Raw genomic sequence first — 26,254 nt, forward strand, 5'->3', positions numbered from 1 at the left:
GAAAGACTTAGTAGTTGATGCCTGTGGAAAGCCAAGAGGAGCTGTGTGCCTTACTGGAAATTTCAGGCACAACGTGTTAGAGTGTGATATATTACAGTGACCCGAGCTGCAAATCCTTCTGAGATGGAGATAAAGGGAGAAAGAATAATACTGGAGAAAATGTTAACAACACTGTGTGTTACCAAATACTAAGAAAGGGCTCAAAGTTGGTCTGTCTCTTTTTATTTCTTATTGTGGTATTCATAATTTCTCATGTTTGTGGAAAATTGCAATTCCTTCCTAACAACATTGCTCATTAACCAATTGCTTAAAGTATGGGCATGTAGTTAATGCTCTGAAAAATACACAGGTAAATACAGAACAGTTAAAAAGGGCTAAATTTGATTATAGAAGTGCATTAACTTTTTAAAAATGTGAAGTGCAATGTCTTTCATGGAGCTGAATACATCACTGTTCATGAATGCAGTATTTGAAAAATAAAGAAGTTATTGATAGTTTATAGTTGGGTAAGCCTAAATATGCATACATGCTTTATAATGCACTCTAATTTTTTAATGTTGAAGCAATATAAATAAAAGCATATTTGAGTAAAAACCAGAAATTCACATTGCACTCTTTTGTTAGGCTGGATAGTACCACCATGAAAATAGTGTGAGTGTTTTCACTGGGAAATATTAATGAGATTAAGGACAAAAACTTCTATAGTCACATCCCTTTCTCACTTCATTCATATCAGCATTAGTTTACTTTTTATGGAAATTCACGGAAAAGAAGATAAATTAATTTGCTCTAGTCAGTAGCTGCCTGTGCATTATTGAAACCCTCCTTTCAAGTGTAGCTACTGCTCTTGTAAGCCAGGACAGGAGCAGCTCTGCATGTTTCAGGTGAGCAGTTGTGCAGGACCTGTCACGGATCACGTCTGGTGCTTCAGTCAATAATCAATGTGGAGAGTTTGAAAGCAACCTGCTGGCTGAAATATGTTCATGTAAAGAGTTTATCTAAGAAATATGAATATAGTGAAATGTGGAGAGGAAAGAAAATTAAAACCTGTTTTCATATTACTGAGAAAATGAAAAAAAAGTTGGGAATAACCTTCTCTGACCATGGGATGGCCACTTATGGACATAAGGCAGTGAACCTTGATTGATTTTGGGATTTGTGTGATGAGAAGCAGTTCACAGTTCAGTGCATTGCAGATGCATTAGCCATTGTAATACTGTGTTAGTAACAGCAAACTTGCCTTTTGAAATCACAGGGAAAAGGGAATGGGAGTCCTGGGGGGAGAGAATTCCTTGGCAAGCACCCCTAAGTCATTTACCTTTTTGGAGAAACTACAGCAGGACCCCAACAACAGCCTGATGTGCACTGAGCTACAGCTCTGGACAGTGAACAGCAAATGCTTCATGTCCTGCATTGAGCTGGAGGTAAGAACCAGAGTTGACTTTCCTTCCCGACAATAGCTTGCATTGATGCTGCTGATGGTAGAAAACATAACTCACTGTAGTCTGAGCTAGGCACAAATCTGCATTTCCTTGTCCAATCTTACAGATTTTGAAGCAATATGTTTTTGAGGAGATATGTTTACCCAGTTCTATAGAAATCTTGATGAAAAAAGCATTGGCTCAGCCTGTGAGATGCTCCTAAATACTGCTGTAAGTAGACTGTGAAGTTTGTTTGTGTGTTTCAAAACCTAATTGCCCAGTGAAACTACCTGAGTAAATTGGTTTCAGGGCTAGAAAAGGCTCATAACCATGCTTGTTTGGTAAGAGATCATACAAAGATAAAGCTGATGCTCATTCTAAAAGGTAAATTTGTTTTTTTACAGAGCAAGGTGAATTTGCAGACTTTCCTCCTGGGAGATGCTATCAGGACAAGCTGTGAAGTTGGATGTCTGAAATGGAGCAAGAAGATTTTCTAAACACCAGTACAGAAGTAAGCACTCTAAGTAATTTGCAAGCTAGAGAAAATGAGCCAAAAATCACTTTTTGAGACAGAAATGAGCCTGAGCAGAATTATGTGAAACTCTGCCTCGTCTGACAGCAACACTGAGTACAGACGGGTGCATTTTGTGATGTGTCACTGCTGAGCATGAGCCTGTTGGGAGGCAGGAGCTCAGGCAGGTGAGCTGATCTGCTGGGGAAATCCTTTACCAACAGCAGTACTGTCCTTGTGGTCTCTGGGTTTTGCAGAAAAGAACTATGCATTAGAATATAGCATTTGCTATGTTGAATTACACAGGACTGGAGGCAGTCCCAGTGATGAGGATCATGAACTGGGAACTGCCTGGCCATTTCCAGTGAGTATCTGCCAGCCAGGGGAGCCAGGCAGCTGCACGCCTGGTCTGTGGGACGTCAGATAAAGCAAGAGGAAGCAGGAAGGGAAATATTCTCTGGTAAATCAGGGGGAGGAGAGAGGCAGAAGGAACCCCATGCACCTTTCAGCAGAACAGTTGTGAGCTGTTAGGTGCGAATCCCACAGAAGCCCGTTGTAATTAAGCATCCTACAAGATGGGGGGGGGGGGGGTGCAATAAGCTCATCAGCAGCATCTGCACTGACTCTCTGCCCCCCCTGGATACCCTTTGGAAATCTTCAGCGTGTTTTGTGTTTGTTTTGGAGCCAGAAACAAATGCTGGCAAATGCAAAGGTGTGAAATGTTGGCCAACCGATCCCAGTGTGCCCTACAGGGCACTGGAGGGAGGATTGCTCTAAATGGATGATGAGCACAGTTCAGAGACTGTTAAGTTAAAGCTTATTACCTTCATTAAGCGATGTGTGTAATGTGGTTTCGGCTTCTGATATGGTAAACCCAACGTTTTCCAAATGTTTTGTTGTCCTGTCTGTTATGCTTGGAGGGGAATTCAGTTTCTGTTTTGCACTGGGTCAAATTCAGTGTGGAGATAAGGTTCCTTAAGGGAGTTTAGAGTTTGGGATTGCCTCATGAAGGCAGAGGCTGTATGGGACAAGGTGCTCTGTCAGAACCAGGAGGGGTTTCCCTGGGAACGAGAGCGCTGGGGATAAAGTGCCAAGCCATGCTGGTGTCCCTGGCCATGGTCCCTGGAGCTCTGCATGGTAGGAGATCAGGCTGTGCTGCTCCCAGCAGTGTGTGAATGAAGAAAGATGGCTCAGGTTTAGCTTTCCAAGGATGAGGAGCACTGAGGTGGGGTGGAGCAGGATCAGGAAGCAGTTTAGACTCGCCAGGTACCATTAGCTTGAGCTCAGGACTGACCCTGCAGGACTGGGCTGGTTTGCACAAGAAGACTTGAGTGTCTCTGCCATGTGCTCCTCATCATTTCTATTATCTGTGTCTTTCTTTTATCTGGGGTACCACAGCTCCTTCCAATGATGGAGCATTGGCTCTCCAGTCAGCTTTAATCTCCAGCTGTCTTGGGAGGGGTCAGGTCGGGAGAGATTTGAGGTCCTCAGCCCTGAAGTGAAGCCCTCCCTGTTTCTGACAGGCCTGCAATTGAAACCAGCTGATCCCAAGTCCTTTTCAAACATTTCCATTTCAAAACACTGAAGTTTTATGTCTTTCTAGTAAATTTTTTCTTGAGCCTCATAAATCTCATAAAGTTCTTGAACAGCTAGTAAATTTGGCCATTCAGATACACGTTTTCCAGTAAAGAGGATAATGGTTGCTGTTCCTGATGGCACCTCCCCACCCTTTCAGCTGTAGGAATTCACCTCTTGCCTGTGGGCTGCTTGAACACAGCTTGGGCCATGCTAAGGAAAGCAACACGTGCAGGTCCCGTCTGCAGGAAGAATCAGGGCATTGCTGGGCCCCTGCTAGCGTGGCCAGTGCCCCTACCCGTGAGCTGGGCAAAGTCATTTGTTCTCCTCACATCTCACATCAGAAGAAATAGGTTGATGTTCCCCTGCTCAGGGGGTTGGGAATCTTGCTCTGTTCAGGCTGGACAGAAAACGTTCCAGCCAAGTCTCTTAGGCTTGGATTTCCAGGTGGGCTTGAAAGGCCATGAGTCCAAGGACAACATAAACCCAGCAGTGCTCAGACTTCTTTTGGAAACACCAGACAAAAGTACTGAAGTTATTTAGAAAAACATGCTAGAGAAATAGAAAATTGCAAGCATATTTTCCCCTTTATTTGTTGTCTCCCAAATTCAAACAAGCTTATTTCCTTTCCTGCAATGCTGCTTTTGATAATCCTGTGCCAAAGGCACTGAATCTGTTCTTATTGCTGTCAATAGCAAGATGCCTGTTGCTTTTAATGGTTCAGCTATTAAAACACAACATCCCAGTTGTCTGGCTGTGAGCAATCCCAAGCTATCGCAGTGACAATATGGAACCTTTTTCCTCTCTGAATGTTTCTCTGCAAAGTTTGACCATTTTGGCTGGGGTAAAACATGTGTCTATCTGGGATTCTTTCCAAGGATGAGATTTTGACAGCTGTGCTCATGTTGGCAAAAATCCTGACATCTTGTGCTTCATTGAAATAGCAGATTCTTAGTGGAGAGGGGTGGGAATCCGATTTCATAGATGAACACTTATGAATTGAAGACTGTGAGCCTGGCTGAGCTCTTTTCACTTGGGGGAAAAGGTTGAACCCATCCTTTGGGAACAGGGTGGAGCCTGCCTTTCTTCCCGTCCCCACCTGTGGGCACAGATGGCTGATGGGCAGTGGGGTGGATGGAGCTCTCTGTGCCGCTGCCAGCTTTGTGCAGCAGTGTGGGACATGCCTTGGACTGCACCCACGGAAGGGGGAGTCAGCCTGCTTGCAGTCCATGCCTAATGATTTTCATTTACATATTGGATGTTTTGGGCACGGCTGGTGGGTGGTGTTGGTGCGCTTTCAATGAAAATCCACCTTTGCAAGCCTGGTCAAATCTTGGCATCATATTTCTGCCAGAGAGCTCGTGAAAAAGAAAGCCTTACTATCCTCTGAAATAACCTGTTTTGGGGGTTTTTATTATCACTATTGTGATAAAGTTGATTGAGTGGTTTTTGTTTGTTTTTTTCACTGGAATCTCCATCTTGAACTGGAGAAATATTTCCCACAAATGCTGTAATTATTCAAAGCTGATATATTTCTGCAGAAACCTTCAATCTGATGAACTGTCAGTTTTCTGATGAAGAATCACTTATTTGGACACTAGAACTCCTATTATGTCGACAAATAGGGAATGGTGGCACAGAAAATTGTGTCATGAGGTCAACCAGGAATTCCACTTAAGAGCCAAGGATAAACTGGAATGGGTCTGGTGAAACGTCATCAAAATTTTTTCAGAAGGTATTTTGTAAATATTATATTTATTTCAAACTTTCCAGTGGCCAGACAGTTCCTTTATATTTTACCAAGAAAAATAAATTCAAGAAACAAGTCACAAGGTTTTAAAACCACGTCAACAATTATTTTCCATGCCTGGTATTTCACTGGAAATCAAGGAAAAATATTTTTTAAAACACAAACAAGATAGTAGTCAAACAACAAAACCCCAAACAAAACATGCCTCCTGTTGAAAACAATTCAAGCAGTTTTGCTCAGGAAAGATTGTAGCTTAGGGTTAGACACACAGTCAGACATTCCTGCTTGCATCCATGGCAAATGTGAGGTCCTTTATGTAACTTTTAAAGGAAAAGCAGCTAATCTGTCTCAAATTCATCCTTGCTGTGCATTAAGTGATGTATACGCATATTTATCGTCCATCAGAAAGCACTTGGCTGCCTTTTCATGTGTTTAATCCCTCAAGCCTTGTTTTAAGGATTTGGGAGGCTGCTGAAGGACAAATGAGTCAGATTTGAAATGGTAGAATTTGGGACAGTGGTCCCAGAAGAAGGAAACGCGGATGTTTGGGGTGACTGCACGTGGCTGTGATGGCAGGCAGGTGAGCTGAAGGTGAGCTCTGAGCATGGATTATTTGTCTTTGCACAGCCTGGCCTTGTCAGCTGAGTGGCCAAAAAAGTGATCAGCAGCTACAAAATTAAATGGGAAAAGCTGTACCTCCTCTACTTTGCTTATGGGGGATGGGGTTGAGGAGGAGAGCAAAGGATGCAGTTATTGTGTGGGAGGCTTGGTCAGGGGGGACTGACCGATGGCCTTAGAGGCCCTTTCAAAGCCATGCCTTAATGACAAGCTCTTCCCTTCCTCTCCCACTTGTTTTTTTGAAAACTAGGGCAAATATTAACACATCTGTGAGCGTTGGGCTGCTGTGTTGGAGTGCTTCTAACCCGTGCTAGTTTGATTAAAACTAACATCACCGTTTCCACACTGAGAAATTCCAGTGTTGTGTCTACCATAAATTAAACTCAAATTCCAACTTTGTCTTCTAGTTCTGCAGCAGAGCTGTTTACTCTGGAATAGCATAAGGCAGATGTCTTCATCTTTGCTGATTCTTAACAGGTCACAGGCATTGACTTTAAATAGCTAAAAGCCTTTAAAATAATTTTAAAACAGGCTTCCCCCTCCCCTACAGACCTTAACCTTTCGTTGGCCTTAACTAGAAACACCCAGGATAACATGATCCTAAAACAGACCATATAAACCAAGGAGTAGCTTTAAATATATAACGTGATCATTACCTGAAACCAGCAAAGAGGTTGGAATAATTATTGCTTATGTTTACACTTCTGCATCTCAGTAGGTTGTGTTCAATCCTTTAATGATGATGATGAAAACATACTGCAAACACATAGTAATTAAAGAGAGCACTTAACCGTGATTCTGAAAGCACAGAGGCAGCTTTGAAGTGGAACTGGACACGGTGTCTGTTGCCAAAACGTTGCAAGAGTTGGAGCACCAGGTAGCTGGTAATTGCAGGTACCACACCATGTCTGTTTTGGCACCTGCAACATCCGCCTCCAGCACCAACTTCAGAATTGCTTCTTGTACATCAGTGAGACTCCTGCAGCCTCAGAAAGAGCTGATTGATGGTGGCTGAGGGATCAGACAAATACTCTTTTTAATTTATGTAAAGCCAACGTTGAATTTGGGCTTGTTTCTCCGTGGGGGACTTTTTGAGGGTGAGGCAATGTTTAGGAAAAGGGCAGGAGGAGGAAATTTGGGGTGACAGCCGAGTGGGCACTGGTTCAGGCACTTTGCCCTGCCAAGGCTACACTGTGGGTACTGACATGAAAGGGAGTTCTCAAGCCACAAGCTCCAAACCTTGTGTTTTAGGAGTGTTTCTGTGGGTGAGGGAGAGGGGCATGTATTGCGGAATGGATTCCTTTGTTTGTTTTCCCCATTTAAAACAACAAAAATACTCTTATTATAATAACTGCAGAAGGATGAGTGATGAGGCTTGTGCTGTAAAATCATGTTTGCTGGAGAAGTTGTCCTGTTTTCCATTGCTTAATTTCATCTGAAAAGGAAGGGCATAGAGGCTGGGGAGAACACAACTGCTTTCCTGGAAGTACTTTTCCAAGCACTAGATATGGGCTTTCCCAGGAGGGAGCAGTTTATTACTATGTAAGGAGAGCAGAGTTCAGAACAGGTCCTAATGTTTCTTTGGGGCTTAAAGGGATTCACTTTTGGTCATTGTCCCTTAATTTTATGCTCCATATCTCTTGGTAATTTTCCCTGAAAACCTGAATTCAGTTTCTGCTCCTGTGCTGGTGCCACAGAGACCACCTGCTTACACCATGAGAGTCCCACTTCTGTGGTGTTCCTGTCCCCCAACAATGTCCCCTTGAAGAAAAACAGCTATCAGCTAACACTCTACATGCCTCAGACAAGACTTTTCCACCTAGATCTCTCAGGCAACATGGACAGTATTATGATCCTGCCTGTCACTCAGACCCATGGATGTTATCTTTCACTCCTGTCTCTAGGTTCATGCCTCCAGGCAGCATCGAACTCTGGCCACTTGTTTCTTTGTCGTCTCTCTAATATTTTGCCATTTCTGTCCCCTCTCCTGGCTCACATGCTTGCCCAGGCTGTCATTACCGTGCTCCCCAATCACTGTTACAACATTGCTAATTCTGGCCCTGGCAAATGCCAATCTCACCCTGTTCATGCATGTTCTTTATGCTTCAAAATAATCACTTGCCTTGCCTACCCCTCTTGCTTCATCTCTCTTGCAAGTGTCTGCACTTGGTCATATCAAACATAGTCTATTTGGTTTTTTCCCCCCCAAAAGGGGACCTTTTTCTACCCAATACATTATTTTTGTTTTGTGGTTAAGGTGCCAGTTTCGGCCTCTGATCAACCCATTGTGCCACCCTGTGTTCCCCAGCTGTTAAAATCAGAAAGCACCCTCGCGTTTCCCTGTGCCGTTCAGGCAGCTGCACCACGCTCTTCCCAGTTTCTCTTCAAAACCTCTTTTTCTTAGATTGCTGTAAACCCTTCAGAGCAGTGGGGCTGTTGGTGTGCTGAGCTCTCTGTGTGAGCAGAGTTGGTTTCCATGGACTCCCCTGGTCTGCAACATCAGTTGCTGGGTTTTGGCTCGGTGTGAAGGCCCTCTGGTTCAGAACCCTCTGTTTGTGCTGGCTTTGCATGGTGTCTGTCACTGTGGGTTACTGCCCCACAAAGGGAATCCACAGGTGCTGCGGTAATATGAAATAATAATAATTTAAAGAGCAAGTATTAATAGCACCGTGTTTGTTGTTGCCCCTGCAGCACTGAGCAAGCACTGGTCCTGGAGGAAGTTGGTGGGTTTTACTCTCTTCGGAAAAAATGTGGTGGAGAGCATTCCCATCCCTACTCCACACCTCTTCCACTGGCCCTTTTCATTGCTCCATCAACCACTGAAATGGAGGGAAAGGCTTAAAAAGCAAGGTGGTAAGTGGTAGGACCAGCATTCTGCAATTCCACTTCTGGGTCTTCTGTCCACTCTGTTCAGAAATCATTGCTGGGGATTTTCAGAAAGTGGGTTGGGGTTTGTTTGTGAGACAAGACAGGGGAATGTCATTGGTCAACATCAATTCCACCCATTTTTCTTGTTGGATGTTCCTTGGAGAAGCCTGACCTTTTATGTGGAGTGCCCAGTGCCCTGGGCTGTGTGGCACAGGAACAAATACACACAGGTGGGGCTTTGCAGCACCCTCTGCAGCTGCATTCCCGCTCCGAATCTCCTGAAACTGCCAGCCACGTGAAACCAGAACAAACAATGGGCTTAAATCCATTTTCCGCATAAGAGTTTTGCCTGTGGAAAAAAAAGAAAAAAATCAGATGCCAAAATATCAGGCTGCAAATCCCAACTGCCAAGCAGTTCTTCTTCCTGTGAGAAGGAAGAACTCTGGTGAAAACCAAAAAAAAAAATTAATAATCCAGCCCTGTGTCGGGAACAAAGGTCGCTGCCTCTGCAGCAGCCAAGTGCGTAGCCCAAGGCCAGTGAACATCTTGAGCCTTCTCCCGTGGCTTTGGGACCTTTTACAAAAGCTGGGCATTTTTCCAGCACTGAGCCGTAGGAAGGACAGTTGACCCACGTTGCACTTGGGGCATCTCAGCCTTTTTTCAGTTTCACATAAGGCTTTGTCTAGGTTTATTTTATTTAATGGGCTTTGCTTTTTTTTTTTCTTCTGGTTATACTGTCACAGGAAATTCTCACTGTTCTATTACCTTCTTCCTGTTGGAACTAGCCTTAAAATAAAATGAATAAATAAATACATATGCATACATATAAAAATATGCAGACAGGAAAGCTATTCAGATCTGCAGAGGCCTTGATAATGCTGCTGATGAGGTTGCCAGCTTTCCCCCTGTCTGAGCTGAACAATTCCCCACCACCTCCCCAACCCCTGGGAACTTAAGGGGAGGTAGTTGTGAAGTTTCTAATTCTGACTACAGGTATCTGGTTTGAAAGACAGCACATACCATGCTGTAACCTCATTTAGGAAAAGGGTAATTAAATAAAAATACAGATGTGTTACAGTCACAGTTCCTGAACAACTGAAATGCCCATTACTTTTTAAAAAGTAAGGGATAAATCTCTCTAGAGGAGCACTATCCTCTCATCAGGTGTAATATTATTCAGTATTAGTACTTTAAATAAGAAAAAGGGTTTTGCATGTTAACATCTGCTCTTAACCATCTCTTTACAGCAGGAACATTGTGTTTGAAAACAAACAAGATAGGAATGTCTAAACTCCCCTCCTTCTTCTGCTCTGCGTATCCAAATATTCATGCCAGTGTTTACTTGTTGCACGTTCTGCTCCATCATTTCAAGTTTTTAAGGTGCTGTAGATTATCAAAACCAGAGGAGTTATTAGACCTGCTCAGCTTTGTCATAACAAATCGGATAGTCACTGATCCTGCCCTTTTGAATCACTAGCTTGAGAAGTGTAAATACCTGTCTATATTCTGGATAAATTGCTTGAAAAGATTATTTTGAAAAAGATTAGGCAGTTTTAAGATGGACTGTTCCCTGCTCAGTAGTAATGATGATTGTAGTAATGATAACAATAACCTAACTACAGAATTCATCTGGTCTCAATCCAATAAAATATTTAACCCCAAGCTTAACTTTCTAAGCGTGCATGCATCCCTGCAGCAGAGCTGAGCACATGTTGCAGCTCTTTGCTCTATTGCTGCTTAATTCCAGCATGTGCCGCTCCTGTTGTTTGTTTGAGTCGGGCTGTTCCTGGGTTTGACCCTGGAATAAACCTTTGGGATTAGCAAATACTGAAGAATTGCTAATATATTAATTATCCAGCATAATTCAGGGGGTTGCAGCAACAGCGGAGTTGTCTTACTGCCCTGATTGTTTACTGCATATTTTACAAGGTTGTTGGTCTCTCCTTCCCCCTGTTTAACCCCCTTTTCTCTTGTGCTACCCGAGGGAAGGAGATTCACAGCTGTGAGTGGACACTTGGCCTTGGAAGAGGAGTATGGAGGTGCCAAGCCTGGTGGCATTACTGTGAATCTTACTGTGAACCTTTTCAGAAATGCAGGGGGTTTTCCTAAAGCCTGAGCAGTTTTAATTGTGCTATTTCTTTGAACTCTCACTTTTATTATACTAAAAATATACCCCAGCACATTGCTTCTCTAGAGAGGTGCAAACCCACACATTTCTAGTCTTCATGGTGTGGTGGAAGAGCTTAAGACATGACGTGGTTATTATGTTCTGGGCTCCAAAATTGAAAAGCACATAAAAAAATCTGTATTTCTTAATAATTTTTCAGGATTTTCAAGCCAATTTCGAGATGTTCTGAGACTCGACAGGTTTTGAGCACTTAGTGTAATTCCTTGAGCCCCTGAAGTCTAGCTTATGGAATCAGATTTCTACAGAACTTCACAGAAAATTCATCCTTCCTTGCTGTGCTGAGCATTATAGATACACCACATGAGAAAGGGTCAGGGCTTCAAAGTCTTTACCATTAAAATGATTGTGAAAGAGTAGGAACCATGACTGCAACAGGTTTTATCACCTCTGACCCCCTAAAGCAGCACCCAGCTCCTGGTGTTGCACAACTCAGAGGTGCTGCCAGTCTGAGTTTTAGGCTGCTGGGGGATTTCTCTGGGCTTGGTCCTTCCACCCATCTGTATTTGCAGCCATTTGAGAGCAGCAGTGGGCAGGAGGGAGCAGAGATCCCCAGCAGGCCCCTGAGAGTAGTGGCTTTCCAACTGGGCTCCTTGGGTTATTCTTAAACGCCTACAAAATACATGAGAATCCTGTCATTGTCCCAACTGGGCTTTGAATCAGGGGCTCTTAAACAGAGGATGTGCCATTCTTCTTTTGTTCCACACTCCCATAATGCTCTGAAAAGAAAAGAAAGGGAAAACAATGCTAAGTAAAAATCAAACCTGAAACGTGCCTTCAGCTTTACCCCAGCAGCCAGAGGTGGAAGGGATGGTTAGCCAAAATTAGAGTCTCCTAGGCTTTGGGATTTCTCGCTGTGAGTTATGGCTGCATGTCAGTTGCAGTAAGTAAAGCAAAATGCAGTAGCTAGACTGGTGTTCTGTTCAATTGCCCGGGGCCCCAACTGAAATTTAATAAGTAAATGTAAGATTTTAGTATTTTGGAATGGAAACTTTATGGTAACTTTTTCCTGCAGCCCCTGTTTAAGTGATGTATCACATGTACAGTTTGCGCAGTGCAGCACCTTGGAGCTGAATCCAGCTCTGCTGTTGTGCTGCCCCTCTCCCAAGCTGCAGCCAGGTAAATCTTCAGGTCACAGAGCAAGCTGGTACTGAATACAGTTACGGCTGGGTTATCTTCCCTGCAGCTCCATCCACATGGACTAGGATGAGAATCCTAATGGCTGTGGCAGGTGGGACAATCTCTACTGATGATTTTTTTGAAGTCAGGGGTTATCAAGTCATGTTCAGGGTTGGCTTCTGGAGCGTAGATACTTTGGGTCATTGTTCAGATTTGAAAACACAAAGCTCTTCTTTGGGATTCTCTGGTTTTTGTGATTTTTTTTTTAATTATTATTTTTTGAGACACAAATTTTTATTACTCATGTTCAACCACTAGTGAGGATGGAGAACCCTCTCATGGGAAAACAAGAAAAGTTCCATATTTTAAATATCCGTCACTTCTGTTTCCTGCTCAGGAATGGGTGAGGAGTGCATGCTCTCCTCTGCTGCCAGGTTCTGTTTTGCTGTATCTGTTACTTTACAGTTTCTTCATTATGATGGCTCACAGAGACTTGTCAGCTGTTCCTCATCTCTCTCCAAGCATGAAAATCTAGTCTTGAGGGGTGTGTTTAGAATCAGATCGTATCAGGAGCTGTTGGCAGGAATGCACTGAGATGGCAAAGGGAGCTTTACCCTTTTCCCAGCTCCCTGCTACTGTTTCCCATTAGCACCAGCTGGCACAGCCCATTTGTCAGGGATTTTCTGTGTGTTACTCAATACCTCCGATATCCATGGCTGTCCTTAGGAGACGAGGAGGCTGAACAACTCTCAAGAACTGGTGAATTCAGTCTAACCAGATAAAAAATAAAGGATCTTCTTTATCTTTCACAATTGACTATCCCAACTTTATCCTTCCAGCGTGTGCAGATGATGTGCAAAGGTCCAAAAAAATATGGAGACCTCTCTCTAGGGAAGCACATCAAAACTAGCCATGAGCTTTGTGCTCCTTGGGTAGCTCTTGCTTGCTTTTCCTGGGGTAGGGCCCGAGTTGAGGCTGTTTCACTCTCCTTACACAGCCACTGAGGACAGAAGTTAACACAAACTCTTTCGAAAACCATGTTTCTGTTTCAGCAAAGTCTTTCAAGTTCAGTCACTGAAACGTCCCCCACAATAATAAACCCCTGTTCATTCCTTTTGCCTTCTCACGTGTGTGTTTATTTCTGTTTGCTCCTTTCCTTCTCGCAGATGGCAGATAAATCTTGTCAGTGCTTTTTTGGCTTTGCAGCCTTTTCTCAATCATCTTTCCTTTTGTATCTCCAGCAATGTGCAAATCTGGTGGTTTGCTATTTCTGCTAAGCGTATTTCTTTTCCATGCAGTCTCATTGTCTCAGTCTTGTGCTTTTTTGCTGGGTGAAAGAAGAGACAAATTTCCAGTAGGCAAAAAATAAACCAGCCCCAGCTCATGAAAAAAAATGAACCCTTTTTAATCACTGCTATAAAATGTAATGGTTTGATGTGAGTTCCTTGTCAAGGTTGGAAGACTGACCAATAGGTCCTCGAGAAGCATCTTTTGATCTGTCTCCTGGATCAATTGGAATTTTATTGCACATGAGGAGAACAATACTGCATGAGCCCTTGAAATGGAGTGAGCACAGATGACATTTTTATTCATTCTCAGCCAGATTGCCTGGTATTGTGTCCCTTCTGTGAAAAATGACACTCTGGCACCAGGCCACTGACTGCAAAGCATCTTGGCATGGGCCTCCTGTTTGTCTCAGCCTGAGCTGAGCATCACCAGAGATGCCAGACTGCTGGCCACAAGCTGAGGGTGTTAAATCACCATCTTTATCAGCATCTTGCTGCCATTTTTGGTGGGAAATACTTGAGGGAGGAGAGGTAGTTCCTGACTAGGTATCTGGTGGCATCAGCAATGGTAGCTGGCTCTCCCCTTGGGACGAGCAGCAGCTCTCCTGGCTGGCAGTGATCGGCACATTTGTCACAGCCCTGCCAACCCTAAACAAATTAGTGCTCAGAGCTTCTGAGTCTGGGCTTCCCATCTCCTTTTCCTTTCCTTGTGTCTCAAGTGGAATGTTTGAAAGCCATCAAGTGATTAGGAAGACAAATCTGATTGACTTCCAGTGTCATCTGAGCTGTCATAGTTGCTGCAACATAGCCAAAACCTCATGGATTTCCCTCAGACTTTTCAGAGGCCAATCCCTCAGTTTGTCTGACTGGGACCTGTCGTGGAATGTCTGGGGACAGGTGACACTGAGCTGTGGGTTCTATTGTAGCAGGACACTTGGCCATCAAAACTTGGTGTATTAGAGGAATTCCCACTATTATAGAATAGTCCATATCATAAATCATTTCTTCAGTGTCCCTATTGGGGATTTCTGCCTTCTGAGAAAGGAGAAAGTGGAGGAAGATTTTCTTCTTCCAAGCACAACAGTTTAACCCACCTGGACACACATTCCTGAGTAACCTGCTCCAGGTGAGCCTGCCTTGGCACAGGGGTTGGGCTGGCTGATCTCCAGAGGACCCTTCCAACCCTAACAATTCTGTGATTCTGTGAACTATTAATTTTGTAGGGTGCCCAGATTTTTATTCAATTTAAATGTTTTTTGTTCCATCCAAGTAGGACTGCGGTAAGGTGTGCAACAGCCACCACTGTGTGCTAGGAGACACTGGACTGGAATCTGGATGTGAATTTGTCCTGCCTGCTGGAACCAGGCTCCCTCTGTGCCTACTGCTGTGAAATAGGTATTTCCCTAACTAAATAGTTGCATTTTTGTGAAGGAAGGACAGTATCTTTGCCTTCAGCTCTGATGCAGTGTGACACGAACTGTAGGACCTGTCATCATTCATGAAGTCAGTTCTGTTTCAATGTTAATAAGTCCTTAATCAAGTCATTTGTTTCATCCAGGATGTCACATTTAGCAGGGAATTGTCAGATGCTTGAAAACTGGAATCATAGGAGCACTGTTTAATGCTAAGTGGTATCTGCATCATATCTGAAGCTGGAACATGCCAGGAAAACATCCTTCACATTCTGCACTAATATTTCCAAGCTTTCAGGACCAATCATGGGTTGGCTGGGTATGTACATTATTTCTCTCTGTTTATGTGTGGCATACTATGATATTCTATATTTAGTAACTCGTTCTCACATTGCTTATCTGTTCCTTATTTTCTTTGGCTGGTTCTTTCACTTTTTAAAATAATACTGTGCAGCATTGGACCAATCACTTGAAACCAAGATTGATGCTCTCAGTCCAACAGAAAATAATTGAAATTTAATACTGGTGCTCCTCATTCTAGTCTGTTTGTGATATGTAAGGAAAAAGAAGAGGCTTGAGCCAAGCAGCTGCTGGTGGGATTAAGTGGGAAGCTGTCCAGAGAGACCAGGTTTATGATTATCATCTCCTGTTCTTGATGTCGTCTTCAAGAGGAACGGAGCTAAGGGCTAAAATTGTATCTCTAATAACTAGTTCCTGTAAGCTTTTTCCACTTGAAAAGAAGAACAGGAAGTTATCGTGAACTCACGGCAAATATTGTCCCAATGCATTTTCCTTCTTTTATTTAAATTATTTTTAATATTGTGCCTGCTTCTGTCTGCAAATAGGTGCATTGACCGGTGTCAGTGGTAATAGGAAATACACCTGTAATATGCACCATCTGTTGCTACAAAGCAGCGTCATTATGTATAAAATATCTGCAAAGTGGAAGATTGAAAGTCATTTTTTTTGCCTTAGGGAACCGTTTATATTGATATTTTAACTCTGCTCTACTGTTGTGTCCTTCTCGTGAGCCAGACCCCTTGTGGTAGTTCTGTGAAGACACAGAAGGAGTCCTGGTTGTATCTGTGGGGAAAACATTTTGGTTTGGGGTCTTCCCCAGTTTCTGTTCTGAAATGCTCAGTAAAGAATAGCTTAAAAAAAGAATCATAAAATACTACTTCAGATTTTATTTTGTGTTTCCACAGTTGTTCCTGGTTCCAATCAGTTGATCAAAAATACTGAATGTATTAAGGATCCATGTTTCTTCAAAAAAATGTTGTGTTCTCCTAAAAGCTCTTTTTCCCTATAAAATGTTCTATTTGAATTTAGTCCAAGTCATAATGAGTGCCGGAGCAATTAAAGTATCAGCCACTATAAGGAGTCTTGGGAGCACAGGAGACAGATAGGATCAGGGTTTAAGCTACTTAAATACTTTTTATGAGAAATAAAGATTTCACAAACCTCAGTTTTAAACAAAATAGTTGACATATGCTAAGCTCAAAGTACTAAACTTCTTCTCCTGCCCTCTCCCACTAAACAAATAACGATCTATGAAATATTTAAACTTTTTATCTGCAGCAAGAAAGAAAACACACTTTATTTCTATTTAAAAATTTTTGGCAGGTGCTCAGATATTTATGATAATGTGATCATAAAATGGCATGGCAAGGTTAGTGGGAAGGTGCAGTGGGAATTTTGAGTGTGACTTTGTAAAATGTCACATTTGTTAAATCGTAGTCTGAGACTCAAATTGTAGCCAGGGTGTTTGTTCGTTTCCCTGTGTCCTAGTATAGTTCCTGTGCATTAGGAAACTCTTAAATCAACAAAGTGTTTGTGTGTAGGGCTGGATCATGCCTTCACATGCTGCAATCAGTTAAATTCCTTTGATTTAATTCTTGTAACCATTACCCTTAAAAAGAAAAAAGAAAGAAAAAGCCTTTTAAATATTTTTCATTAACACATACTATTAAGTGGGTAAGTGCCCTAAGTATATTTTAATTTAATTTAGATTTAACAGCAACATTTTTCCCATACTAATTAAATGCCAGTTTGTTATTAAGAAAATATTTATTGAAGTTGAACTTGGTGATAGATACATATCTATCACATCACTGTTAAACCTCATTAAATAGTGTTTTAATTGCAATTTGTTTTTAATTACCATTCATTAAGCATATTATTAAATCTAAATTGCATGCTTATGAAAGACGGGTTTGCCAATACAAGTGGCTGAGGCCCTTAACTACTGCCATGCTTTTAGGTTCCCATAATTTGAAGTGTGTAGGGTGAAAGTTTGATCTATTTATATTATTTCTATTATTATCTCCCTCGCTGCCTGTGTCTCCCATCTTTATTAACAGAATTAATAACATCTGAGGCAGTCAGGAGATATAAAAGGAAAATAAGAGTATGAAAAGTGGTGACAAAACAGGTCTTTGGACAAAGAAGCAGGAAGGAAACAACAGCAAAGAGGGAGCCCAGGTAGGGAAAACAGCAGTTAAACAGGGCACTGAAACCAATTATCTAAATTGGAAGAAGGAGAGGATGGGGACTGGGAGCCTGAAGGATACAGAGGGATGCTGTTAATGATTTGAATGTTAATGTGGCTTTTTCTCTTTGGCTGATCATGGGTAATGTGGCCAGGGTCAGCGTGAGACAGCCCAGCAGCTGTTCAGCAAAAAGATTTGCTGGTCCCAGTCTGGATCTGGCACAGCTGCCAGTGTGTGGGAAGGGCTGGTCATCAAGACCAGGACAGAGCATTCTGCTGGTGGCTGTATGGCATCAGTTCACAATCACTAGCTACAGGGAAAGCCCTTTCAATTTTTCCAAATTTTTACTCACAGGCAGTGCTGCCTCCCTTTAGAAGTGCCACTCAAATGAACAACCACATGGGATATGTGAATTTGCTTTTCTTGGACATGTTTGCCAGATTTCTTAGTAGTAGTCTGTGAATCTAAGGTAAGCTAAAAAAATCCTGAGATAAGAGCTTTCTTTTCTGAGGATGTCACCTCTTTCAACAAAAAAGACCCCACTGAGTTGGGTTTTTAAAGGCTGGGTGGTTTTTTTAAATCTTAAAAGAGAAGAGTCTTTTGGAGCCTTTCATCTAGGAATGACACTTGATTTTTGCCAACAGGGAGGAAAGGCTGGGAAGAAAGGTGTGAGGTTATTGTTCTGCTGGAGACCAGCTCAACATAACCAGTTAGCAAGCTGGGGACCATTCCCAAAGGGAGATGGAGAGGCAGTACCAGACAAAAGGCATGGGGTGCAGTGTTGGCATCCTCAACTATGCCAGTGTCTGACCCTATCAGAACACTCAGGGGGCAATTAATGGGAATGGGGGCTGCTGAACAGTGCCATAGGGGTGAAAAGACATTTGTTCATGGAAACAGCAGAGGCAACCTGATGTATCACCAACTTTCCCATGGGCTGGATAAAGAAAGACAATAAAACTCTGCACATTGATGCTCTCTGGCTCTGGTTCTGCTTGCATTGAGGATGGTTTTGTGCCAGGTTATCTCCACTGACTCCAGTGGATTATCTCCAATTCACAGTGCAGTTTAAATCAGAGGCAGGACTCTTTTCTCCTCTCTCCAATTCATGAACCTCTTTCAAAACCTTCTGTACCAGATGTTACAACTGTAAGCAAATTATCCTGGCAAATCAAAGTATCTCCTCATGAGTCTGTGTCACAGTAGGCCCTGGTGCCTCTATCTGCCTCTGGATCTTTTGCTCATAAACCATTAGTTATAAGTTTTTTTTGGCAGATGAGTATCTTCCATGAAAAAGCCATTTCCATTCCAATGCAACAGTGCTTTTATATGGCCTGTTTCAGTCCCTGTTGCACAACCTTTTTGCACAATGATTCATTATTCTATCCTTCTTCTTGATTTGGTGAATCATGGGATGACACCTTGCCAGCTGCTTTGTATGCCAACAATAACTTGCTCGTGTTTCAGAGATAGAGAAGGCTGCACAAATCCCTGCAGCACAGGGAGCCTGGACATTTGGCTGAGGGAAGTTCCCAGCTCCACATGGATGGGGAAGTTACCTTTCAGCTCCTGCTCTCTTTGGATGGCTCTAGGGAGCTGCATATGGCCTTCACTTGTCCTTACAAAGCTGGAGAAGGCTGAGGTTCCTGTTCCCTCTAAACTGATGGCAATCAGCCTCTCCTGCACTGTGGCCCCTTAACTGAGAGGACATGAATCAGTCCACGTCTCCATGGAGCACCTGTGCACTCACAGGCTTGCCTTAGCAGAAATGTGGAACAGCGGAGATGACTTCAAAATCACCCATACAGATACACCAGGTGCCTCTGTGGGATTTCCTGACACTATCTCCAACAGGTTGAAGTGAGGAGGCAGCTAAATTAATCCCTTTTCTACTGCAGTAGCTTCAAGAGCGTGCATTCCCCCACGTGTCCCTCCAGGGCTCCTGGGTACAGGGGTGCTGGGTTACAGCACAGCTGCTCGCTTTCCATAATTCAAGGCTTGGGTAATGATTTTTAGCTTCTATTTAAAAATTAATTTGCTTTTGTCAGTGATGCACAGGATCCTTGCAGAGGCAAATGATGCTTTCCCTTGGCCATTTTAAAGTTCTTTCTGATTTGTTTTTGCTAGGAGATTCTAACTGTAGCTATTTATCTGATCACAGAGAATTCAGAGTCCACTGGGTATATTCACAGCTGTTCTGAGAAAAGGGACAAGATTTTGGTCAGAAAGGAATATATTACACTGCTTGAAAACAGGATTTTTAAAGGAAATGCTCTTGTATTTTTAATATTTTTTTTATTTGAATGCTGTACGGTAATTCTCAGTGTACTTCAGTTTGTAGCACAGCGTAGTAATACAAACCTTATGCACTTGAGACAGTCATTTGAAAGGCCCTTGGTTTTGTTTTGAAAACAGTAAACCAATGAAAAAATCTAGATTAGGAAGGTGGTGTCCTGCTAGACTTTGAGGGTACATTTGCACATCTAATTTTTAAGTGCAATTATTACAAAAATTTCATATACAAAAGTATTCAGTATTTTTAGGTGTTCTAACCTCAGACTTCTATAAGACATGTTCCTCCCCCTGTGCTTATTGCATGAGAATCTGTCCATATGCAGATAGGCTTTGATGTGAGATACAATAAAGATCACATTTTAAGAGCAATGTGTACATATTTGTCTGACATATGGACATATGGAAAAGGACAAGGGACTTAAGAGTTTTTATTAAGGGTCGTGGGTGTGGGAAACACTCTTCTGATGGATTCTATAAAATATTTGTACCTCTGCTTTGCTACTTCTCGTTCAATGCCTTCAGCCTCAAGCGTCCTGCATTATTATTCCAGGTATTTATGTGTTTATTAGCTTGTGTCTTTATTCCTTGTGTGTCACCTTCTTGCCTCCCTGCCTCCTCTCCTCCCCAAGTGATTCTGCAGGGCTGCCCTGCCACAGAAGTGGGTCAGCCCAGCTCCAAGGGCTGCAGAGTGGTTGGATGGGGATCCACCTAGCAACACCACCACACTAATGCTGCGTTGGGAAATTTGCCCTACAGGAGTTTGTCTTGATTAAAGGCTTCAGTCTGTCTTTGCAACACAAACATAGGAGCCCCCATGCTGTTCTCTGAAATTTACAGCGTATTTTCTTTTTACTCAAGCATATTGAAGCAGAACAGAAGAAAGGATCAAAGGTACCGTAATGTTTCTATAAACAAGTACTACTTAGTTTGGTTTTTTTTATCTTGGGTTTATTTTTTTACAAACAAATCTTCTAGGCACATTAGGCTCAGATTTCATTTTATTGCCAAATCACCAGCTGGCAACAAAATCACATATGTCTGTGTAAATACAGTGGATGAGAAGCTGAACAGGAGATTGGGAGATGATTCAAGCAGTCATATTGGCTTCTACACCTTAAAATTTGACTATTTTATCTGTCTATTCAGCAATGTCCTGTACAGACCCCATTTCAGCATGAAATACTAAAATCTCAGCTTGGGGTAATTCTGTCTGTGGTTTTCCTCTCTCCTAGTGAATTTACAGGAAAACAGATAATTCTCTGGGATTATAACTCAGAAATTCATTTTTTGTTTGCTCACCAAGTGGTGACTAATCCACTCCCTGTTACTCAAATATAGGTGTAACTCTTGTGATGACTGATATTATTATGAAGCATTTTCACTTTGAGGGCCAGATGATCCTTTGAAGGTAATGCAATTTTGCAATTTGCTTCAGGGCTCGATTGGTGCCTTTTGGGTACATTCGGATTCACTTGGCAATGAAACCTCAATATTGATTAATTTGTCATTAAGGTCAGCGTTGCTATACAGCCCTTCTTTATTTGTAGTTAGACAATGGCATAGTCACTTCAATTTGTAAATTCAGTTTCTTCATGCACCCCATAATTCCCAGGGAAAAAAAGCCTGACCATTATTAGGCAAACACATAAAAAAGTAATCATCATTTTGCTTCTAAAAGCAGATGAACTAGAGCATCTTTTCAGACCTGGGGTATGAGACAGAGTTTTCCCCATGCAGTCATTAACAATGGGTTTGTTTTGGCTAAAATGATGCTCCTTTTGGGTCCCATCTAAAAGAATATTTGAGTCTCATCAAGGGAAGATGTTCCTTGACAGAGCTGGGTAACAGGACTCCCTTTGTCAGAACAGTGGCACAGAAACACTCAGCAGCTCTCAAGGATCTGTTTGAAGTGGCGATCTTGCCCTCAGTCAATAAACTCTAAAAGAGCTTAATTAATGAGCAGGGAATGAGCTCCATTATCTGGGAGGTGGAGGACAGAAATTAAAGGGGTTAAGCAGTAAACTGGCTTTGTTTCTTGCTAAAACTTTTAAGTCTTTGTCTTTTCTCTAACATCCTTCTCTTAGGAGATTTTGATGACTGACTTCTGGAAGTCTCAGCCTTACTACAAGTTGAGCTTTTTCTGTCCAGGGCTCCTAGTCTGATCTTTTTTTCCCACTGTTTCCCTTTAGTTTGTAATACAACCTGGGCTGTAACGTGTGGGAAAGGGGCTCCAGTTTTGGAAATATCAGTGCATACCCACTAGCTGATGCTTTTCCCAAACTGGCCAGAATAGAAAATACTTCCTGCCCCATTCAGAATCATCTGCATAGAAAGATAAAATGGGAGTTAACAAGGGTCAGGTTTACAACAGGGAAAGAAGGCTGCTAATGACCATTATCTATGCCACAGGTTTAACTTCATTACTTTTGCATTAAGTTCTTAATGCCCAAAGCAATAAGCAAACTGAGTCCTGTTGAACTGTAGTAACCTAATCTTTTCTCTAAATGAAATAGAGGGGAAAGCAGAGTCATTTGACATGGCCTTTATTTTGTCTTCTCTTTCCCCATCCCCCAGTCACATATTAGGCCTGTTGTGAGTTCCCCTTCCTTCTCACAGCCTTTTTCTTTTATCTCTTTCCTTTCTTCTGGAGTTTTTCTGAGTGTCCAAAGTGGTATTTGGTGCAGGATTTGATGAGAGGGTTTAGGCCTTCCATAAAGTGGATCTGGGGTTTGTCACATGGAGAAGTCTCTCTTGATAATCTTTTGAAGTACAGAATTATGCAAACTATGTCCAAAATAAAAAGCTTTTAATTTCACAGTTAAGACAAACTTGAGCTGGCCATGACATTGTGGGTCCCAATGAGTCAGATCTAGGAGAGAACACTTGCTGGGTGTTTTGAAGCATCATCCCACTTTTGCATCACAAGGGCATTACTGGATGATTATATCCCAATGTGACTGGTTAGCACATACCAGCCTGGACTCCAAACATTAGTTCATGTTCTGCCCATTCTCCAGTTGCAACCCTTGATGACAATGATGAAGTGCTCAAGGCCAGGCTGGATGGAGCTCTGAGCAACTTGGTCTAGTGGAAGGTGTCCCTGCCCACGGCAGGGGGGCTGAAACTGGATGATATTTAAGGTTCCTTCCAATCCAAGCCGTTCTATGATTCCATGATTTATGGTTCTGAAGTTGCACCACCAAATGTGTGAACAGTTTAGGCTTAGTGAGCAAAGAACAAACACCAACAGAGAATTTAATATAATTCATGATTCCGAATGAGATCAGCATTTCTGTCATTTCAGTTAATTTCCTACTCACCCTCAAATTTGACAAATAAAAAATAATGAATTTTCCTCTTCTGGTGTGACCTGCAGACTTTTGCTCCATAGCTGGGGAAGGAAATGCATTGAGTAAGAAGAGGGAGCAAGACTGAATTTCGTAAAATGTGAGATTCCCAGGCCAACAGCCTTAGCTTTTGGCAAAGGATTAAATCAACAGATCATCTTTTTAAGGTTCCCCAGCAGAATGAGATAGAGCAAACCAGTGCTGGCAGGTAACTGGTGCAGCTGCCCAGTGTGCAGGGAACGTACTACTGCTCCTAGAAAGAGGATCCCAAAGTGACAGGTGCCTGAGAAAAAGCCACACTAGATTAGATAGATAGAAGAAAATAATATAAACTATGGAGAGTTCAGCAATGAATGTGAACACCTACATAAAACCCCTATCAGGAATGCAAGGTAATACCTTACCCTAATTCAGTATTATGTGGTAACCTCCATATGAGAACCTTGCACTCTGAGGAATAAGTGCTGAAGGCTGAACATTTATCTTATGAGTTGTTCCCTGTTTAGAACAATCAGGGTTGCCAGATATTTGGGACTCTGAGAAAATTGTCCCTCTGTAATAACGTTTCCCTGCCATGCAGTACAAAGGGGTTTCGTTTCCTTGCCCCTTTCTGTCTTGGAAAGGACATATCAATGTGTTTTTTCTGTAGCCAGGGAACTGTGGCTACAGTGAGGCCCAAGATATTACAGCTAGGCTTGATATATCAGTCTGACAGCCATCATCTTTTTTAAGTGGTGTCTCCTCTCCACAGACCTGTCTGCTTCCTGGGTGCTTGACTTGACTCTATAACTGCTTTTTTTGGCTTTTACTGGGTACAGGTTCTCCTTTAAATCAACAGCTTCATCACTCCTTCTCCTAAATGAGATGTTCCTTGTACTTTTAAAATGAGACAGTCGGACTGCAAGACATGTCAATTCAAGCTGCTGGGAATGCCAGAGGTAGGAAGGAGTGAATGGTGGATACCTCAGGTGTGTGTAAATGGGAGCAAATGAAATGGTCTCTGTTGTGTCTTTGATACTGACTTGCAAAGCTTTGCCTCCCTTTGATGGGAGGGAAGGGAATGAACTTCATCCCTGCACTGGGATATCAAACTCCAATGTCTCCCACTCGGATAAGTTTCTGGCTTCTCCTGCTTCTCATTTTTTTCATATTATTTCTGATCGTAGTCTCCTTTTAGACATGGGAAACAACTTTCTTGGATGCCAAATTGTGTATCTACTCACTAAATGTCTGTTATTTTGAACAAACAAGCTGCTATAATTCTGAAGTTCAAGGTGAAGAGGGCTTAGGGAGAAGCAAAACTATTTTCTAGGTGCGCAGAGCAGATCAAGAGCCCCTGTGCAGTGAACTATATCTGATTCAACACAGCCCGCAAAATTAAATCTTGTTCAGCTTAAGCATTTAATTACTGCAGATGTTCAGGAGGTACTCTGTGAAGCATCACCTACTGGGGCCCTTTGGACAGATGCTGTTTGCTTTGACACTCCATCTGTCACTTTAAAATAATCACTGAAGCTTCAACTGGCATAACCCTGCAGGGCTGGCATCAAGGCATGGCACGGAAGAGGTTAAAAATGAGGCCAAGGTCACGGCATTCCATGCGTGGTAGAAGGTCAGTGGATGATGCTTCCCAGTTCCTGCTCTCCAGGATTTTCAGCAGAGAGCACTGTCTGTAGCATTACACAAGGACTTGAGTTTTGTTTCCTGGAGGATCTTTTAACACCAATGGTATCATCCCCTTGGCTTGTTAGACCCTTACGTCCAGAGTGTACTTCGGAGATGAGCAAGATACAGCAGCAAATAATGGGTATGGCCTAAGCCAAATGAAAAACTTGGTTGTTTTATATCAACAGAGATTTGGGACACCATTGGGACCAGCCAAAAGTTATTAACTGGCCTCAGAGAATTATAGTGCCTTTGGAAGGCTTATTAGATTTCTGCAGTTTGTCAGTGTAGATCAGTTATTTGACCAGTGCCATCTCTCCTCTTGGCTATTGGGTTGTGGCATCTGCAGCTTTTGGCAGGTTGTTCATAAACAAGTCCCAGTCACGTTTGGTCAGTGAGATGTTTTCACTGAGTTGCCCATAATAGTGTCAGACAGCTGAGAGCTTTTCAGGGCACCAAGTTTATATCATTACTAGTTTAGATAGTTTGGTATTGCTGCCTGTAACAAGAGTGATTGACTCATAATTAATTGTACTTATGGTTGTTGCATTGTTGCCAAGACTGTGTTTGTAGAGCTTTTCCCCAGCCTGGTGACTTCTCTGCCACCTTGACACATTTACAGCAGGGATATTTAGCGTTCTAAAAGGGTTTAGAAACGACCTCTCATGAGGGAGACCTTGAGGTTAGATTTTCTTTTCATTCTGCACCTCACAAATAACCAGTTTTTGTATTAGTCACCCTGGTTTCCAGCAGGATGGGAGGGAAGGACAGCTAATAAGCCATCTTGCTGCTTTATCCAGGTCACCAAGCAGGAAACATTCAGGACACCTTTTATTTTTTTCTTTAATTGTCAGTGACTTGGTTATAGGTAAATGTATCTTTTCCACTCCTCATTTTCTTCTAAGATCTAGGCCTTATCTAAGTAGATTATAAACATTGATTTAAACATTCAGTCATGCAAATATTTCTACAAGGTTCAGTAATAGCAGCTAGGTCAAATTAGTGCTCATAAACAACTAATTCTATTTCCTCTTGTTTATTACCCAGGCTTTTGGCATTGTTGTATAGTTAATTTAATAATTTCTTCTTCTCACCCCCTCTTTGCATTCAGTGCCTTCCTGACCATAGTCTCCAATGGAAATCCACCAAGGGCAGGGTTTACTGATGCAGCAGTTTGTAGACAGTGGTTGGGTGCTCTCCTCAGCTCCCTGAGCTCCTTCTGAGTGAGACCCGAGCATTGCAGCACCAGGAGCTGTTTCCACCTCTGCTATTCCCCTCCTGCATCCAAACTGAGAGCTGAGGGATGGAGGTCAAGGGCTCTGTTTTTGTCCTGTAACGTAGAATCCCGTCTCTGTCTCTTTTCTGTTCTCCAGAACTGACAGACTATTGTTCTTTGTCATTTTTTGGTCCTTATCCCTGATTGAAAGGATGTCTGACTTCAAGGGATGTGCTTTGTGTCAGGAGCTCAATTAGGCTTGTTCAGTGTCCCTTCTGGAGCTTCTTTTTTTTTAGTATCCCTTTTTTATGCTCCCAGGTCTGATTTCTGTTACTGCTTATCTTTTATATAGATTTTGTTCCCTTCTTCATCTGAAGGAAAATGTTTTTTTTCCTATTAAGTGGTGGCTGCTGCTGCTCCTCATCCCAGGATTTAAATAACTAGCATTTTTTCCCTGTTTTGCCAGCACTAAATTCACACGATATAACAGAAAACCA

General features: G+C 42.4%; 1 long non-coding RNA gene across 7 annotated transcripts in view; it reads left to right on the top strand.

Moving 5' to 3' along the window:
• LOC121672862 overlaps nucleotides 1-19,894 on the top strand; it is a 71,837-nt gene extending 51,943 nt beyond the window's left edge. For 5 of the 7 annotated variants that reach the window (XR_006019026.1, XR_006019025.1, XR_006019022.1 and 2 more), the window contains 6 exons: nucleotides 1,256-1,424; nucleotides 1,549-1,652; nucleotides 1,826-1,932; nucleotides 8,567-8,728; nucleotides 14,607-14,728; nucleotides 14,892-19,894. This is a non-coding gene — a long non-coding RNA (uncharacterized LOC121672862). Of the gene's footprint in view, nucleotides 1-1,255; nucleotides 1,425-1,548; nucleotides 1,653-1,825; nucleotides 1,933-5,048; nucleotides 5,939-8,566; nucleotides 8,729-14,603; nucleotides 14,729-14,891 lie in introns of those variants that run through there. The other 2 variants (XR_006019024.1, XR_006019028.1) reach the window with 2 other exon arrangements.
• Nucleotides 19,895-26,254: the final 6,360 nt, after the last annotated feature.

Source organism: Corvus kubaryi, unplaced genomic scaffold, assembly GCF_017639235.1.
Source record: "Corvus kubaryi isolate FWS band 111438036 unplaced genomic scaffold, C.kubaryi_AGA036_p1.0 65016, whole genome shotgun sequence".
In the NCBI taxonomy this organism is placed as follows: Eukaryota; Metazoa; Chordata; class Aves; order Passeriformes; family Corvidae; genus Corvus; species Corvus kubaryi.